This window comes from Callithrix jacchus, chromosome X, assembly GCF_049354715.1.
Source record: "Callithrix jacchus isolate 240 chromosome X, calJac240_pri, whole genome shotgun sequence".
Classification (NCBI taxonomy): Eukaryota; Metazoa; Chordata; class Mammalia; order Primates; family Cebidae; genus Callithrix; species Callithrix jacchus.
Window position 1 is genome coordinate 148691799 of NC_133524.1, and position 20248 is coordinate 148712046.

General features: G+C 36.9%; 1 protein-coding gene across 5 annotated transcripts in view; it reads right to left on the reverse strand.

Annotated features, from left to right (window-relative positions):
• GABRA3 (gamma-aminobutyric acid type A receptor subunit alpha3) overlaps positions 1-4240 on the reverse strand; it is a 244968-nt gene extending 240728 nt beyond the window's left edge. For all 5 annotated transcript variants that reach the window (XM_017968720.4, XM_002763372.6, XM_078363419.1 and 2 more), the window contains exon 1: positions 4028-4240. The gene's annotated coding sequence lies outside the window, so the exon portion shown is untranslated. The remainder of the gene's footprint in view (positions 1-4027) is intronic.
• Between the last annotated feature and the right edge of the window lie 16008 nt (positions 4241-20248).

Genomic DNA, 20248 nt, shown 5'->3' on the forward strand with positions numbered 1-20248 from the left:
GTGATTTGCTGCCTTCCTCCCCTTCACCCACATCTGGTGTTTCTCCCCATGCTATCCCTCCCCAACTCCCCACCCCCTGCCATCCCTCCCCTATTCTCCCCAACAGACCCCAGTGTGCAGTGCTCCCCTCCCTGTGTCCATGTGTTCTCATTGTTCATCACCTGCCTATGAGTGAGAACATGTGGTATTTCATTTTCTGTTCTTGTGTCAGTTTGCTGAGAATAATGGTCTCCAGGTTCATCCATGTCCCTACAAAGGACACAAACTCATTGTTTTTGATGGCTGCATAATATTCCATGTTGTATATGTGGAATTTCTCAAAATAATAAAAGTTATTTATGACAAACCAACAGCCAATATCATACTGAATGGGCAAAAATTGGAAGCATTCCCTTTGAAATCTGGTACTAGACTCTCACCACTCCTATTCAATATAGTACTGGAAGTTCTAGCCAGAGCAATCAGGCAAGAAAAAGAAATAAAGGGTATTCAAATAGGAAAGGAGGAAGCCAAATTGTCTATATTTGCAGACGACATGATTGTATATCTAGAAGATCCCATCATCTTAGCCCAAAATCTCCTTAAACTGATAAGCAACTTCAGCAAAGTCTCAGGATACAAAATCAATGTGCAAAAATCACAAGCATTTCTATACACCAATAACAGACTAAAAGAGAGCCAAATCAAGAACGAACTGTCATTCACAATTGCTACAAAGAGAATAAAATACCTAGGAATACAACTAAAGGATATAAAGGACCTCTTCAAGGAGAACTACAAACCACTGCTCAACGAAATAAGAGAGGACGCAAACAGATGGAGAAACATTCCATGTTCATGGTTAGGAAGAATCAATATCGTGAAAATGGCTATACTGCCCAAAGTAATTTATAGATTCAATGCTATCCCCATCAAGCTACCAATGACCTTCTTCACAGAACTGGAAAATACCACCTTAAACTTCATATGGAACCAAAAGAGAGCCCGCATAGCCAAGTCAATTCTAAGTAAAACGAACACAGCGGGAGGCATCACACTACCGGACTTCAAACTATACTACAACGCTACAGTAATCAAAACAGCATGGTACTGGAATGAAAACAGAGATATAGACTAATGGAACAGAACAGAGGCCTCCCAGGAGATATTTTTACACATTAAAGTTTGAGAAGCACTGGCCTAACAATTTCCGAAGCCCCTCATGAGCCTGGACTCTTAAAGTTTACTTCCGATGGAGAATTTCAGAGTTGAAAAACCCTTAGAGATACAGTCCGCCTCAACATCTTATAGATGGAAAAACTGAGGAACATGGAGGGGAAGTCATGTGTCCAAGATAATTGGCAAATCATCAGAGCTAGGAATAGAATCCAAATTTGCTAACAGCCAAGTCAGTGTTTCATTCTAGCAACCACATACACACCCCTTTTCCACCCAGTCCCACTGTATTGTATCCTCTCAGTGATGTCATTATTCCTGAGGTGTTTTCTGATAAAACAGTTTATTATTCTACCTTTTATACACTGTATAAACCTTGAACTACCATTATTTCAAATGTAGTAATTTTCTTTATTAAATTAGAATATTTCATAAGTTTTTTGTGAAATTAGAAAATTTCATAATTTTCTTTATAAAAATTCCTGTCAGTCAAATTTTCCCACATGTTTATTGTCTGGATGCCACATAGACATTCTGGGGGCTTTAGAAGGACTAGTACTAACCAATTTCTGGTCTTTAGGAATATGAAAGTGACCTTCCTTGGTCATCAGTCCAGTTCCCATCAGTCCAGTTAACACCAGATAATAAGCTCATCCAAGGAGGAGAGCATACACTATCAGGGCTGCTTTAGAAAACTCAGTAGTGTCAATTTGTGGCTAACAAACAAGTGGGCTATTAGGCCATATTAAGAATAGTCTAATTTCCAGCATGAAGTAAATGATAATCCTTTACTCTGTGGTCTTATTAGATCCAAGGCTTAGGAGGTAGGCATGATTGCTGTATTCAACTAACTGAAGAACTACAATTAAGAAAAAGCATATTTGTTCCAGATCCTCCCAATGAACCAATGAATATAAGTTATTGGGAAACAGATTTTGGCTTATAATGGGGAATACTTTCTGAAAATCAGAGTTGCTCAAGACATAAAGAACCACCTAATGAGCTCTCTATCACTGCAGGGAGTTCAAATAGAAATCAGTCAACAAATTGGATGCTTACGATAAATTCAAGAACTGGTGGGGGAGGGAAAAAAAGCTTAATTAATGACCTTTTGGGCTCCTTCCAGTTCCAAGGTTTTAGTATTCTAAAATTTTCAGCACAGAATAACGCCAAACGCTCAGGAAATAAGAATAAGGTCTGTTTCTAAAAGGCACAGTTCGGAACATGTTAGTTGGATAAGGTTATGAAAAGTGTAATCCTTCCAAGCATGATTTTCAAAGGAAAGCAAGCTGGTCAATAAAAGTATTTTGGGCAGCCCCTTCCAGAAATCCAGGTGAAGCCTGGCTCCAGCCTAAGTGCCTATTACTCTACACAAAGGCCAGGCCATTATTTCCCAAAAAATTTTGCCAAGCCACACTACACCTATTGTGTCTACACTTGCCTAGCAGACAAAGGGGCAAAACTCTCCCCAGGAAGGCAGTAATGCTTAATGGTTAAGACCATGGATTCTGGAACCAGATTGCTGGTGTTTTAATTTCCACCTGGGATATTTAATTGCTCTGTAGTCTTGGATAAGTTACTTAACCTCTCTGCGTCAGTTTCATCAGTAAACCAAAGGTAATAATAGTGTCTGTTATTCAATGCACTATTCTGCTACAAGAATTCAATGAAGTAATACACACTAAATCCTCAGCCCAGAATCCAAAATATACTACACACTCAATAATGTTAGCAATTAGTATTAAGGATGTCATAATTACTATCACAGACACAGCAGTATCACTCACTTAAAAAGCTCCCATCAAACAATTAGATCCCTTCCCCTACCAGTTCAGAGGGGCTATAATACAAGAGCTTCAACCAGTCTTTGCATAGCTCCAGACAACCAGAACTTGCTGGCCCTTAGTAACCCAAACTATTCATGCTAGTAATCCTACCTCATCACCCTGCTTTTCATAAATCCAACAGCCACCCTTCCCCCAGTCTTCTTGCCCATGCCACCCGCAGCCACAGTCAGAGGAGCACCAAACTGGGAAGCCAGTTCCAGACAAACCATCAGGTGTTTCCTCCCTTCCAAGGACACAGCTGGACTTAACATGATGCCTATGAGTGGGATGGGGTGGGGTATCTGAATCTCTGCTCAAGGATGTCAGCCTAACTACCTGGAATTGAGGGTGGGCAAGCAATGGAGCTTCTCTCAGGGAAACAAGGCAAGCCTCCCAAGTTTGTGGAGGAAGTCAGGGCTAACCCCACCGTAAGCCCTTTAAAGGAAGTGGGGAGGTCTCAACCTGCTTTAAAGGAAGCAGTTATTTACAACTTTCTACTCACTTGCATGTTAGGGAGGTAATGGGGAGATGGGGAAAGAGGCTGCAAGGTACCCTCCTTTCTTATTTCCAGCAGTGAGAAGCAGCTGCAGAGAAAGAGTTAAAGAAGGGAGAAAGCTCCAGCCATTACTCCATCCCTGGTGTCTAGGGATGTCTGGGGGGTCATGACAGTGCTGTCTGCTTTGGCTAGGGGCCACTCCGTGGCTTTCTGCAGCAGCTGCTGGGGCCCCCCAAGCAATTTGCAAGGTCAATGCTGACCTGCTTCCAAAGAGGAACAAAACATTTCACTGACAATGAAGCAAATCACGCATATACCACATCGCAACCCCCCTTCCTCAAATCGGGTTTTACCCCAGTGTCTCCCTGCTCAGATGCCGCCTGTGGGCTTCCACCAGCCCCACTGGGGAACCCAGGATAGCATCACAGCTGCAGAGCATGCCTCGCCTCCCGGCCAACCCAAGGAGACTCTCAGTACGGGGGAGAGATGCTATCGCTAAAGGAGACCTGAGCTTGGGGGAGGGGGAAGAAGCAACATCAATGTTTCTTACCGAGCTCTATAGTCTGAGCGAAGAGGAGAGAAGGATGAATGAACTGAAACAAGTTGGAGGTTGAGCCCTGCAGAGCTCGGCTTCTGGCTTCTTCTTCTCTTTCTCTGGGTCTCTCTCCTGGTCCCTCTCTCGGTCTGTCTCTCTGGTTTGCTCCCTAGCTTGCGCGCGCTCACGCTCTCCCTCTCCCCCTCAATCTCTCTCTCTCTCTCTCTCTCTCTCTCTCTCTCTCTCTCTCTCTCTCTCTCTCTCTCTCTCTCTCTCTCTCTCCTCTCTCTCTCCCCCTCCCTCCCTCCCTCCCCCTCTCCCTCCCTTCCTCCCTCCCTCTCTCTCTCAATCTGCCTCCCTCCGTCTCTGTCAGTTTCTCCCTCCCCCTCCTCCCCTCCCCTTCTCCCCTCCCCCTTTGCTGGCTTTAGGTTCACCACTGGTGCTTAGCACGCGGCTGTGCTGGGGCTCTGAATACAGCACTGCAAGGCTATAGATGTGGTTGTTTTTATGAAATACTAAAGTAGTATTTTATTCCTTAAGGCATCCAACAGAGAAATAGGGGGAAGTCCAGAAAGAAAGGGAGGAGCAGAAGAAGCAAAGGGAAGAGAAAGAGAGCAAAAGGCTAAGAGCGAATAGGAGGATAAAGGAAGTATGGGTTACGGTAGCTGATATGTGATGCTTACTTGCTGCTCCAAGACTGAAGAGTGAGCGTCCTCCTTTGCCCTCTATTTCCCTTACATCCCTATGGGCGTGCCTTCTAACCCAGGCTCCAAATAAAGGTTTGACAATCCTGTCTGTTCAGATTCCATCTCTGGGGACAATAATGAGCTAGAAAAATGTACATCAAAGGGGTTGTCATTCATACTCCACTAAGAAGAAAGAGTTTGGTCACACTGATCCCCTGTTGACCTCACTTCCACACCCACCTTCAACCTAGTAGAAGTGCAGACCCAATTCAAAACTGTCAGCTCTAGCTTCCCTGTAGGCAAGACAGACAAGCAGCAGAACCACAATGCTTTCTTTTCAAAAATTCCGAAGGGAATATAGGTGTATATAATTGTGTGGGCCTATCCATGAGTTTGCACAAGGGGTAAAGTGGGGAGAAGGAGATGTATTGACTCAAAATATAAAATAATTATATTCCCATTGGGTCAAAAGAAAAAAAAAAGCAACCTAGGCAAAGCACAGTAACAGTGCAGCATAGGATGGAAAAAAAAATCCTGGCTAAAAATAAATTAAAGGAACTTGAGTTTGAGTTCTGCCTCTGAAAATTGCTGTGTTGCTTTCAATGAGTTCTTCAATCTGGCCCTCAATATCCTCAATGACCAAATGAATGGTAATGGAATTAGATGATCTTAAAGGACCCTTCCAGAACTAATAGTCTAGGAATCTAAAGACAGGAAAATTCCAGGTGAAGAAGTTGGCCCTCAGAAAACAAAACATAAACTACCAAATTTCAAAAGTTCTCCAAAAGTGAGTTCCCAAATGGGACTCCAAATCACATTGATTCAACATTCTATCTTTTGTAATTCAGGGACAATTCCGATATAAGATATAAGCACATGAGTAAAGACTTTTTCTATCAAAGAATTCGGCATCTGCTCACATATAACGATCAGTATAAAAGTTTTCTTAATCAAACTCCTCATATCGTGATTTCTAGTCCAGTAAGTCAGAAAAATTTAGAGGGCATCTAATTGAAAGTGAGTTATATAGTGTGTTTAAGTATACTAGTGTCAATATACATACAGTGACTGGGACATAATAGGCATTTACAGTGTTGCCATAGTGTGCCATTTCTATTTAAACTACCATCCTGTTGGTTTTTCTCCCAACTTTCCAATGCTCTCTACTCCTACCCAGTGAAATACAAGTGCTGGCTGGGCACAGTGGCTTAGGCCTGTAATCCAAGCACTTTGGGAGGCCGAGGTGGGTGGATCACGAGGTCAAGAGATCGAGACCATCTTGGTCAACATGGTGAAACCCCGTCTGTACTAAAAATACAAAAAATTAGCTGGGCACTGTGGTGCGTGCCTGTAATCCCAGCTACTCAGGAGGCTGAGGCAGGAGAATTGCCCGAAACCAGGAAGCAGAGGTTGCGGTGAGCTGAGATCATGCCATTGCACTCCAGCCTGGGTAAACAAGAGCAAAACTCCGGCTCAAAAAAAAAAAGAAATACATGTGCTACACACCTATACATCTTCAAAAGCATGTATCCATACATTGAGTAGAAGATAGATGGGTATTTGTAAGCTTAGGGTCATTGGCTCATAAAAATAAACATATCATTGTACAGAAAAAGAAACTAGACTAAATAGAAAACATAGCTCACACAAGGTCATAGTGACTCAGTGGCAGAGTCAAGGTCAGTACTCACATTGCTGACTGCAGGTACAGTAACTTTGTCTACAAAAGTAATATGTAACTTGCACACAAAGCAAGCGTGCATGTGGGCATATAGTTATAAATACTTTTCCTGCATAGGTACTCATTTTTATGTGTAGATTCGTTTGCATTAATGTCCATTGGATTGAATACATTAGTATACTGGCAAAAAGAAATATGAACTGGCATAAGGTTAATGTATTAGTTTCCTAAGTAACCCCTAACAAATTACCATAAATTCAGTAGCTTGAAACAACAGAAATGTATTGTCTCATAGTTCTGAAGCCCAGAAGTCTAAAATCAAGGTGCTGGCAGGATCACACTCGCTCCAAAATTCTGGGGAACGATTTCTTGTCTGTTCCAGCTTCTGGTGGCTCCCAGTATTCCTTGGCTTATCACTAAATCTCTGCCTCTGTCTTCAAATGGTCTTCTCCTCTGATTTTCGTGTACCCAAATCTCCCTCTTTTTTCTTATAAAGACACCAGTAATTGGATTTAGGACCCATCCTAAATCCAGAATGAATTCATCTCAAGATCTTTAACTAATTCCTTTTGCAAAGACCATACCATTGAAATAAGGTTACATCCTGAGGTTCTAGATGAACATGAATTTCAGGGGACACTATTCAATTTACTACAACTGATAACTTTTCATCTAATGCAGACACTAAACAAACAAATAAACCATCTGGATGCCATTTTTTTAAAGAAAAGATATTTTAACACAAATAAGTTGGACGAAGATACTCTCTGAACAACAAAAAAAACTCTTCTCTAAATCATACAGTTATATCTCTATGAAAAATTTATAGCATTTTCACAATTTTCCTACTTCACTGCAAACAAACAAACAAAAAAAACATACACATTCCTTTATTAGGACAACTTCTGGCAATGGTGAAGAAGCCTCTATCAAACCAACCCTGATGCAGATAACAATAATAAACAGTGGACCAAATATATAATACAACAATTGAATGCACTGGAAAGTAACCCATAAACAGGCAAAAATTAAAAGGGAATTAATACTTGAAAGGAGGCAACAATACTGAGTTTTTCTTTTTCTGGAAATTTTTGCCTGATGGCAGCCCCAGGCCAAAGCAGTGAATAAATTCTAGAGAAACTAAAATCAGTGTTGCAACTGTTAAATGTTTAACAACTGTATATTGAGGAAAATAAATAAAACACGAATTCATATATTTGCCAATTTCCATGGTGTAAATATTTCTACCATGGATAATTCCATGAACATGGAGTTGAATAGAGATGTGCACAGTAGACATTCACAAACCAGTACCAGCTAGCTCCCACACACAACTGCTCGCAGTCCAAGTGGCTGAAAAAACCAGAAGACAGAATTCATGATGACCATTGTAGTGAAAATCCATGAGAGAAGTCCAAGAATTTTAAAAACTTGAAGAGGAAGCCCCAAATTCTGTGTATAAACCACCCAGCTGTCTGGTGGAACCATGAAATATTTATGTGGGGACAGATTCCAAAAAGTCTAAATAAAGCTGAAAAAATTAAACAGAATTTTCAGTGCTGCCAATGAGGGAGAGTTTGGAGTTTCACTTCAGCCACATTACTAAACAAACAAACTAAAATAAACAAACAAAATCAGTGTTCTAGAGAAAAAAATTATAAAGGTATACTACAGTATATCATTTACAATACTCAGGGTACATTCAAAAATTACTACTAAAGCAAAATGATAGCAAAATATTACTGATACTCAAGGGAAAAAAAGACACTCACTAGCAATCAGCCCTAAGGAAGTCAGATGTTTGAATTAGGAGAAAGAATTTTGAATCACCCATCATAACTACACTTAGAGAAATAAAGAAAAACAAATGTATAATAAATGAACAAATAAGAAGTCATAATATCTGAAGTAAAATTCACTGAGTGGGCTTAACCGCAGGTTAAAATGGCAGAAGAAAGAGTAGTTTAACTGGAAGAAAAATCTAGTGATATTATCTAATCTGAAGTACAGATTAAAAAAGAAAAGATTGAAAAACATGAGCAGAGTGTTAGAAATATATAGGATAATATCAAAGTTATGAACATAATTGGAGTCCCAGGTGGCAAACAATAAGAGAAGAGGAAGAAAAAAATATTTGAAACAAAAGTCTAACTACAAGACAATATCCCTGAAGAATATTGATGGAAAAATCCTCTATAAAACATTAGCAAACAAAATTCAACAATACACTAAAAAGATCATTCATTGTGACCAAGTGAGATTTATCCCTGGGATGCAAGGATGGTTCAACATAAACAATCAAAGGGATACATCATATCAACAGAATGAAGAAAAAAATCATATGACCATTTTAATAGATCCTGAGAAAACATTTGATAAAATTCAACATCCCTTTATGATGAAAAATTTTTTTAAAAAACTGGGTATAGAAGGAACATACCTCAACATAATAAATACTGCATACAGCAGACCCACAGCGAATATCATGTTGAATGGGGAAAAACTGAAAGCCTTTCCTCTAAGATCTGGAACACAACAAGGATGCCCACATTCACCACTGTTATTGAGCATAGTACTGGATGACTTAGCTAGAGCAATCTGACAATAGAAAGATATAAAGGCCATGCATATTGGAAAGGAAGAAGTCAAAGTATCCTTCCTTGCAGATATGATCTTATATTTGGAAAAACCTAAAGACTCCACAAGAACAGGAAATCAAAGCAAAAATGGACAAACAGGATCACATCAAATTACAAAGCTTTTGCCCAGAAGATGAAACAATCAAAAATGTGAAGAGACAACTCACAGAATGAGATAAAATATTTGCAATTTTGCAGATGGGTAATCTGACAAGAGATTTAGTAACTAGAATATATAAGGAGCTAAAGCAACTCTACAGAAAAAAAAAGTCTAAAAATCTGATTAAAAAATGGCCAAAAAATCTAGACAGACATTTCTCACAATAAAACATACAAACAGCAAACAGGCATATGAAAAGGTGTTTAACACCACTGGTCATCAGAGAAATGCAAATCAAAACTACAATGAGATACCATCTCACCCCAGTAAAAATTTCTTATGTCCAAAGGATAGGCAATAACAAAAGCAGGTGAGGATGTGGGGAAAAGGGAACCTTCGTACACTGTTGGTGGGAAGGTAAGTTAGTACAACCACTATGGAAAACAGTCTGGAGTTCCTCAAAAACTAAAAATACAGCTACCTCATATGATATCCAACAATCTCACTGCTAGGTTTATACCCAAAAGGAAGGATATCAGTATATCAAAGAGAGATCTTTACTTCCATGTATATTGCAGCACTATTCACAGTAGCCAAGATTTAGGAGGTACCTAAGTGTTTATCAGCAAATGAATAGATAAAGCAAATGTGGTACATATACACAATGGAGTATTATTCAGCGTAAAAAAATGACATCCTGTCATTTGCAACAACATGGATTAAACTGGAGGTCATTGTGTTAAGCCAGGCACAGAAGATAAACTTTGCGTATTCTCACTTATTTGTGGAAGCTGAAAATCAAAACAATTGAAACCATGAAGATATAGAGTAGAAGAGTGATAACTAGGGCTGGGAAGTGTATTCAGGAGTGATGGTTAATGGGTAGAAAAAAATAGAATAAATGAATAAGGCCTATTATATAACAGCACCACAGGGTGGCTATAGTCAATAATAATTTAGTTGTACATGTAAAAATGACTAAAATAGTATAACTGGATTGTTTATGACACAGAGGATAAATGCTTGAAAGGATGAATACCTCATTTTGTATGATATGATTATTATGCATTGCATGCCTATATCAAAACATCTCATATACCTATAAATATGCCTACTATATACCCAAAAAATTAAAATTAAAATTATTTTTTAAAGAATGGCTATATATTTGCAAATATGAAAAACCATCAAATTGAATACATTACATATGTGCAGGTTTGTGTATATCAATTATAACTCAATAGAGCTGTTTGGAAATAAAACAAATATAATACAACATATACATTTACAGATTCAACAAGCTCAATAAATTCCAAGCAAGATACTATGCTCAGGAATATCATAGTCAAACTACTTGAAAAATAAATTTAAACAGAAAACCTTGAAAGCTCCATTTCACATAAGTACACAATAATACTCCATTATGTATATGTGTAATAGGCATAGAAAAAATGCCTAATGAGGAACAGAATAAAATTGACCTGTGACCCTTCATAAGAAAAAAAAGACATCTTTAAAGTGCTGAATTTTTGTTAAAACTCTATCCATGTAGAATTTTATATTTACCAAAAATATCCCTTATTAATAAAGGCAAACACTGACATGTTCATATAAGTTAACATTAGGACAATTTGTTATTAGCATGTTCATACTATAAAAAATACTAAAGGAAATTCTTGAGTCTGAAGGAAAGTGATACCAGATGAAAAGCTGGATCTTTAGGAAGGAATAAATAGCATCAGAAATAATAACGTGGATAAATATAAAATAATAGTTTGCTCTTAATTTATTTGATACACATATGAGAATATAAAGGAAAATCATAACATTATAATGTACAGTGTATAGGATACATAGACATAATGTGCCTGAAAACTGTAATATGAAAGAGCGCATAGCAACAAACCAGTCGAGACATTGACAAGGTCATTAAACTTTATGTGAGGCAATACAATATTAAATTTTAGTAGACTTTGAAAAGATAAAGATGCATGGAGAAGTGGAGTGGAGATGCATGGAGGAGCAAGATGATGGAATAAGCCCCAGCCCCAACCCTCATCTCCTTACAGATACTCATATTTAACAAAAATATATGAATCAAAATACCTTCAAGAGATTTCCAGAATCTAGTAAAGATGTTGAATATCCCAGATGAGCACAAAACACGAGAACAGTCCCATTGAAACAGTTTAAAAGAGCAATTTCACTTTTCCCGTGTCAGCCCCTCCCCCAAACCAGCAAAACTTGGCACGAAGTGAGATCATCTTGGCCCATGATTTTTCTCTCAGGAAAACGGAGAGTAAAGCATGTATCTAATATTTCAGGTTTTTCAGTTCACTGTCTTAGGGGCTAGTGCCTTATGGTGATGGGCAGAGGCTGGGAACAGGAAGGAATGGGGACTTACTGTTTACGGTGTATGGAGTTCCTATTTTACACGATGAAAAGAATAATGAAGACAGATAGTGATGATGGTTGCACAACATTATAAATGCATTTAATACCACTGAAAAATGGTTAAGGTGGTAAGTTATATTATATGTATATTTTATCACAATAAAAAATTTGGAAAAACATTGAAGGAGAGATAACAAATAAAAGCTGAGGGAGACCAGAAGCACTAGACTTGTCTTAGAAGAAATGCTAAAGGTAGTTTCTCAAGTTGCAATGAAAGGATGCTAAGCAGTAACACAAAAGCATATGAAAGTCTAAAACACACTGGCAAGCCTAATATGTAGAAAGATACAGAATACTGTAATATCATAATGATTGAATTTAAATCACTTTTGATACAAAAGTTAAAAAATAAGAGTATTATTAATAATAACCACAAAAGTGAGTTAATGGATACAAAATAGAAAAAATATAAATTGCAATATCAATGACATAAAGTAGGGAGGGGAGAATTAAAAGTGTAGAGTTTTGTATGCAATTGCAGTTAAGTTGTTTTCAGCATAAAATAAACCATTACAACCAGAGGATATTTTATGTGAGCCTCATGGTAACCTCAAATAAAAATATCTATTGAAAACACACAAAAGAAAAAGAGAACAGAACCTAAGGATATCACTATTTTAAAAAATCAATTAAAAATGGGAAGAATAAACAAAACGAATTTTTAAAAAACCTACAAGATAGAAAACAATATCAAAATGGCAATACCAAGTTCTTCCCTATTGTATTAGTCTCTTTTCATGCTGCTGATAAAGACATAGCTGAGACTGGGAAGAAAAAGGGGTTTAATTGGGTTCACAGTTCTGCATGGCTGGGAAGGACTCAGAATCATGGGGGCCAGTATTTCTTGTGATAGTGAATAAGGCTCATGAGATCTGATGCAGCAAAAGCAGTAGTGAAAGAAAAGTGAATAGCAATAAATGCTTACATTAAAAAAAAATAATAAACAACCTAACTTTAGAAATAATAAAGATTAGGGCAGAATTAATGAAGAAAATATAAAAAAAATTAAAAAATCAGTGAAACTAAGAGTTGCATCTTTTTTTAAATTGCATTTTAGGTTTTGGGGTACATGTGCAGAACATGCAAGATAGTTGTATAGTTTTTTAAAAGATAGATGAAATTGACAAAACATTAACAGGAAAAACTAAAAAAACAAAGAGAAAATAAAAGAGGAGACATTACAAATAACACCACAGATATACAAAGGATCAGAAGAGACTACTATGAACAATTATATACCAGTAAATAGAATCACTTAGGAGAAATGTTCAATTTCCTAGAACTATAACATGTACAAAGAATGAATCATAAGGAAATAGAAAACATGAACAGAAAATTAACAAGTAAGAGGATTGAATTAGTTATCAAAAACAACCCAACACAGCAAAGCCCAGAACCTGATGGGTTCATTGATGAATTCTACCAAATATTTAAAGAATTAACAGTAATCCTTCTCAGACTGTTCCAAAAAATCAAAGCAGAGGAATACTACAGGAAAAAAAAGTTATAGAAAATGATCCCTGATTAATATAGATTTGAAAATCTTCAACAAAATATTAGAACCTAAATTAAACAGCACATTAAAAGGATCATACAGACTGGGCATGGTGAGTCACCCCTGTAATCCCAGCACTTTGGAAGGTCAAGGCAGGTGGATCACCTGGGGTCAGGAGTTTGAGACCAGACTGACCAATATGGTGAAACCCTGTCTCTACTGAAAATACATAAATTAGCCAGGTGTGGTGGCATTTGACTGCAGTCCCATTTACTCAGGAGGCTGAGACAGAAGAATTGCTTGAACCAGTGAGGTGGAGGTTGCAGTTAGCCGAGATCACACCACTGCACTCCAGCCTGGGTGACAAAGTGAGACTCCATCTCAAAAAAAAAATTATACAAATTTGCTTAAGTTCCTTGTACATTCTGGGTATTAGACCTTTGTCAGATGGATAGATCACAAAAAAATTGCTCCCATTCTGTAGTTTCTCTGTTTACTCTTATGATAGTTTCTTTTGCTATGCAGAAGCTCTTTAGTCTAATTAGATTCCTTTTGTCAATTTTTGCTTTTTTGCAATTGCTTTCGATGGTTTCATCATAAAATCCTTGCCCATTAAAAAGTGGGCAAAGGACATAAACAGACACTTCTCAAAGAAAGACATACAGACAGCCAACAAACATATTTTAAAAAGCTCAACATTATTGGTCATTAGAGAAATTCAAATCAAAACCACAATGAGATACTATCTCATGCCAGTCAGAATGGTGATTGTTAAAAAAGTCCAGAAATAGCAAATGCTGGTGAGGTTGCAGAGAAATAGGAGTGCTTTTACACTGTTGGTGGGAATGTAAATTAGTCTAACCATTGTGGAAGACAGTATGGCAATTCCTCAAAGATCTGGAAGCAGAAATACCATTTGACCCAGCAATTCCATTACTGGGTATATACCCAAAGGAATATAAATCATTTTATTATAAACATATGCACAGGTATGTTCATCGCAGCACTATTCACAATAGCAAGGACAGGAAATCACTCCAAGTGCCTATCAATGGTAGACTGGGTAAAGAAAATGTGGTACATATACACCATGCAGCACTATGTAGCCATAAAAAAGAATGAAAACATGTCCTTTGCAGGGACATAAATAATGCCGGAAGTCATTATTCTCGGCAACTAGCAAAGAAACAGAAAATGAAAAACTTCATGTTCTCACTTGTAAGTGGGAGTCGAACAATGAAAGCACATGTACACATGTACATAAGGACTATACCTCAAAATAATTAAGGCAATATATGATAAGCCCACAGCTAACATTATACGCAATGGTGAAAAACTGAGTTTTTCCTTTAAGATGAGGAATAATGCAAAGTTTACCCCTCTCGCCACTTCTATGCATCATAGGACTAGAAGCCCTAGTCAGGAAAATTAGTGAAGAAAAAGAAATAAAATACATCCAATCAGAAACGAAGAAGTAAAATTATCTCTGTTCACAGGTGATACATCAAAAACCTAAAGACAAAAAAAAAACTGTTGGAAATAATACATTAATTCAATAAAGTTGCAGGATACAAAATCAATATACAAAATTACTTGCATTTCTGTACACTAACAACAAATTATCCTAAAAGGAAATTAATAAAACAACCCCATTTACAATACCATCTAAAAATTCAATACTTGAGAATAAACATAACTAGAGAGGAAAAAGATTTGTATGATGAAAACTATAAGACATTGATAAAAAATAAAGAAGACACATGTAAAGACATGTTGAGTTAATTATTTGGAATAATTAGTATTGATAATATGTCTATACTACCAAAGCAATCTACAGATTCAATACTATCCCCATGAAAATTTCAACTTTTTTCAGAAATAGAAAGAAAAAATACTTCTAAAATTTATACAGCACCACAAAGAGCCCAAGCAGACAAAGCAATCATGAGCAAGGAGAACAAAACGAAAGTCATCACACTTCATAATTTCAAGCTATATTACAAAGCTGTAGTAATTAAGACAGTATGGTATTAGCATAAATGCAGGCATATAGACCAATGGAACAAAAAAGAGCACCTAACACAAACCCACACATATATGGTCAAGTGATCTTCTACAATAGCAGCAAAAATACACAATGGGGAAAAATAATCCCTTTAACAACTGGCGTTGGACAAACTGGATATCCACATGCAAAAAAATAAAATTGGACTCATATACCATACACAAAAATTAACTAAAAGTATATTAAAGTTCTAATTGTAATACCTGATACTGCAAAACTCCTTAAAAAAACATGGAGGAAAAGCTTTTGACTTTGTTCTTGGCAATGATTTCTTATATACATTCCCAAACCATACATCTGATAAAGGATTAATATCTGAAATATATAAGGAACTCAAACAACTCAGTAGCAAGAAAATGATCCAATTTAAAAATAGGCAAAACCTGAATAGACATTTCTTAAAAGAAGACATAAAATGTATAACAGGTGTTTTTAAAAATGATGATTCCTCAAGGATCTAAAACCAGAAATACCATTTGATCCAGTAATCCCATTACTGGGTATATATACCCAAAGGATTATAAATCATTCCACTATAAAGACACATGCACACATATGTTTATTGCAGCACTGTCCACAATAGCAAAGACTTAGAACCAACCCAAATGCCCATCAATAATAGGCTAGATAAAGAAAATGTGGCACATAAACACCATGGAATAATATGCAGCCATAAAAAAGGATGCGTCCCTGTCCTTTGGAGGGACATGGGTGAAACTGGAAACCGTCATTCTCAGCAAACTAACACAGGAACAGAAAACCAAACATTGCATGTTCTCAATCATAAGTGGGAGCTGAATAAAGAGAACACATGGACAGAGGAAGGGAAATATCACATATCAGGACCTGTTGGAGGTGGGGGACTAAGGGAGGGATAACATTAGAAGAAATACCTAAAGTAGATGATAGGTTGATGGTTGCAGAAACCCACCATGGCACATGTATACCTATGTAACAAACTTGCACATTCTGCACATGTATCCCAGAACTTAAAGTATAAAAAATAAATAAAATAAAAATGGTCAACACCTCTAATTATCAGGGAAATGCCAATCAAAACCACAGTGAGATATCACAGTACATCTGTTAGGAGGGCTATTATCAAAACAACAAGAGAAAACAAGTGTTGGCAAATTTCTGGAGACAAGGGTGCCCTTGTACCCTGTTGGTGGAAATGTAAATTGATACAGCTATTGTGGAATACACTATGGAGTTTCCTTAAAAAATTAGAAATAGAACTACCATATGATTCAGCAATCCCATATTTGGATACATATCCAAAATAATTGAATAGGGATCTCTAAGAGACATCTGCATGCTCATAGTTGTTGTAGCATTATTCATAATAGCCAAAGTATGAAAGCAACGTAAATGTCCAATGACAAATGAATGGATAAAGGTGATATATACATACAATGGAATGTTATTTCATTTTTAAAAAGAAGGAAATCCTGCTATTTGTGACAACATAGATGAACCTGGAGGACATTATGCTACATGAAATAAGCCAGTCACAGAGGGACACATACTGAATGATTCTACTCATGCAAGGTAACTAAAATAGTCAAACTCACAGAAGGAGAGAGTAGAATGATGTTTGCCAGGGCCTGGGGGGAAAGGGGGAAATTGGTAGTTGTTGTTCAATGGGTATGAAGTTTCAGTTCTGCAAGATAAATAAGTTCAAGAGATCTGCTGTACAACATAGTGCCTATAGTTCACAATACTGTATTGTGCACTTAAAAATTTTGTTGTATGTGTAGATCTCATGTTAAGTGTTCTTACCCACCAAAAAGAAGGAAGTAAATTTAAGGATATCTCAGACAATCACTGGAGCACTCACTAAAAATTAATGCAAAGTGAGAGGGCTGAAAGCAATGGACAAATTAAAATGCAATTCTAAACCAATACCTAACTCAAGTTAACACAGGAAAAGAGTAAAAGGAAACAAGAAACTGATTATCCAAATAGAAAATGAATATTAAATAATAGATCCCAGTAAATTATCCAACCATATTGATAATATATTAAATGTAAATCTATCAAATACTCCAATTAAAGGATATAAATTTTTAACATGGAATAAAAATGCAAGATGGAACTATATGCTATCTACAAGGGTTTCACTTTATATCAAGACAGTTAGGTTGGAAGTAAAAGACTTGAAAAAAATGCTATGCCAGCAACAAGCATAAAAATGCTGAGGAGGCATAAAGTCAGCAAGATGGCAGAATACGGTTCAGCAGTTATCCCCTCTCAGAACATCAATTTGAATAACAATACATACATGAAAATATCTTTATAAATTCTAAGGAATCCAAATGATAGATACAGCACCTGGAGCATAGAAAGTGGAGCACAGAAATAAGAAAAGATGCATAGATGTGGGTAGAAGAACAGTTTTACATTACTCCATCACATCTTCCTCAGGCCTGTACAGTGCAATCTGGAGATACTCTCAATATGTGGGAAGGAGAGTGAAGTGAGCACGTGACTTCACTGGAGACCCCAGCACCAGGACAACCCCAGTATTCCTGGGCACCAGGTCAACCCTTACAAACCCAGACTCCAGGCCTTCCCCAGTGCTAGGTCATTCCACAGGTACCTGGTCTCCAGAAAAATCCCCACAGCCTAGGCTCCAGGCACACTCCAGTGCCAGACCCACCTCCAGAGCCCCAGGCTCCAGGCCCACTGTTTAGAGCTAATAAGCCAATACAGTAAAGTTACAGAAAACAAATCCAACAGGCAAAAGTAGTTAATATTTCTATAGACTAACAATAAACTATCTGAAAAAGAAATTAAGAAAATAATCCCATTTACAATAGAAAAAAAATAGGTGTAAATTTAATTAAGGAGGTTAAATATCTGGACACTGAAAATTATCAAACATTGATGAAAAAATTAAACAAGACAAATAAATGGAAAGATATCCCATACTCATGATTTGGAAGAATTAATATTTTAAAAATTACTATTCAAAGTGATCTACAAATTCAATGCAATTTCTACCAAAATCCCAATGTCCTTTTTTCAAAAAAACAGAAAGAACATCCTCAAACTTGTATAAAAACACGAAAGACCCTGTATAGCCAAACCAGTCTTGAGGAAGAAGAACAAAACTGGAGTAATCAACTACCTGATTTTAAAATATACCACAAAGCTATAGTAATCAAAACAGAGTGGTACTGGCCTAAAAGTAGACAAATAGACCAAAGGAACAGAATAGAAAGAGCAGCAATAAATTTACATATTTACAGTCAATTGATCTTTGACAAAGTAGCCAAGAGCACACAATGTGGAAAGGATATTCTCTTCAATAAATGGTGTGTGGAAAACTGTACATCCTCTTGTAGAAGAATAAAATTGGCCGCTTATCTTACACCATATGCAAAAATGAACTCAAAATGGATTATAGACTTAAATGTAAGGTCTGAAACTGTAATATTCCAAGAAGAAAAATAGGAAAAAAATCTTCTTGACAGTGTTCCAGGAAATACTCTCTTGGCTAATATCTCAAAAGGACACAACACAAATGCAAAAATAGACAAATGAGACTACATGAAATAAAAAAGCTTCTGCATAGCAAATGAAATTATCAGGAGAATAAAAAGACTATGGAATGGAAGAAAATGTTTTTAAAACATATTTCTGAGAGAGGATAATATTTAAAATATATTAGGAATTTAAACAACTCAATAGCAAGAAAACAAATAACATGATTTAAAATGGGCAAGGGACATTTCACAAAAAAAGACACACAAATTGCCAATAGGCATAATAAGTATGTTCAACACCAGCAACTATCAGGGAAACTCAAATCAAAACCACAATAAAATATCACCACACCTGTTAGGATGGCAATTATCAAAATGACAAAAAAATAACAAGAGTTGGTGAAGGTATGGAGATAAGGACCCCCTTGTACACTGTTGATGACCATTTAAATTGATAGTGTCATTGTGGAATACAGTATGAAGTTCCTAAAAAAAAAACTAGAAAAAGAACTACTACAAAATCCAGTAGTCCCACCTCTGGGTATATAACCAAAGAAATTGAAATTGGAATCTTGAAGAGATGCCTACATTCTTATGTTCATCTTAGCATTATTAACAATAGCCAAGATATGGAAGCAAATTGAGTGTCCTTCAATAGATAAAGAAAATGTTGTACACACACATATATAGTGTCCATTTATATATGATTATATATTATATTCACATATGTGTATATATTATATGTGTATATGTATATATACACACACGCACACAGATATACAATGCTACTATTCAGTTTTTTATTTTTTATTTTTATTTTTTTATTGCATTTTAGGTTTGGGGGTACATGTGCAGAAAATGCAAGATAGTTGCATAGGAACACACGTGGCAGTGTGACTTGCTATCTTCCTCCCCTTCACCCACATCTGGCTTTTCTCCCCATGCTATCCCTCCCGAGCTACCCCCCTCCGCTGTCCCTCCCCTATTCCCCCCAATAGAACCCAGTGTGTAGTGCTCCCCTCCCTGTGTCCGTATGTTCTCATTGTTCATCACCCACCTATGACTGAGAATATGTGATATTTCATTTACTGTCCTTGTGTCAGTTTGCTGAGAATGATGTTGTCCAGATTCATCCATGTCCCTACAAAGGACACATACTCATCATTTTTTATTGCTGCATAATATTCCATGGTGTATATGTGCCACATTTTTCCAGTCCAGTCTATCATCAATGGGAGTTTGGGTTGATTCCAGGTCTTTGCTATTGTAAACAGTGCTGCAATGAACATTCGTATGCATGTGTCCTTATAGTAGAATGATTTATAGTCCTTTGGATATATACCCAGTAATGGGGTTGCTGGGTCAAATGAAATTTCTATTTCTAGGTCCTTGAGGAATCTTCTATTTCTAGGTCCTTGAGGAATCGCCACACTGTCTTCCACAATGGTTGAACTAATGTACACTCCCACCAACAGTGTAAAAGAGTTCCTATTTCTCCACAACCTCTCCAACATCTGCTATCTCCAGATTTTTTAATGATCGCCATTCTAACTGGCGTGAGATGGTATCTCAATCTGGTTTTGATTTGCATCTCTCTAATGACCAGTGATGATGAGCATTTTTTC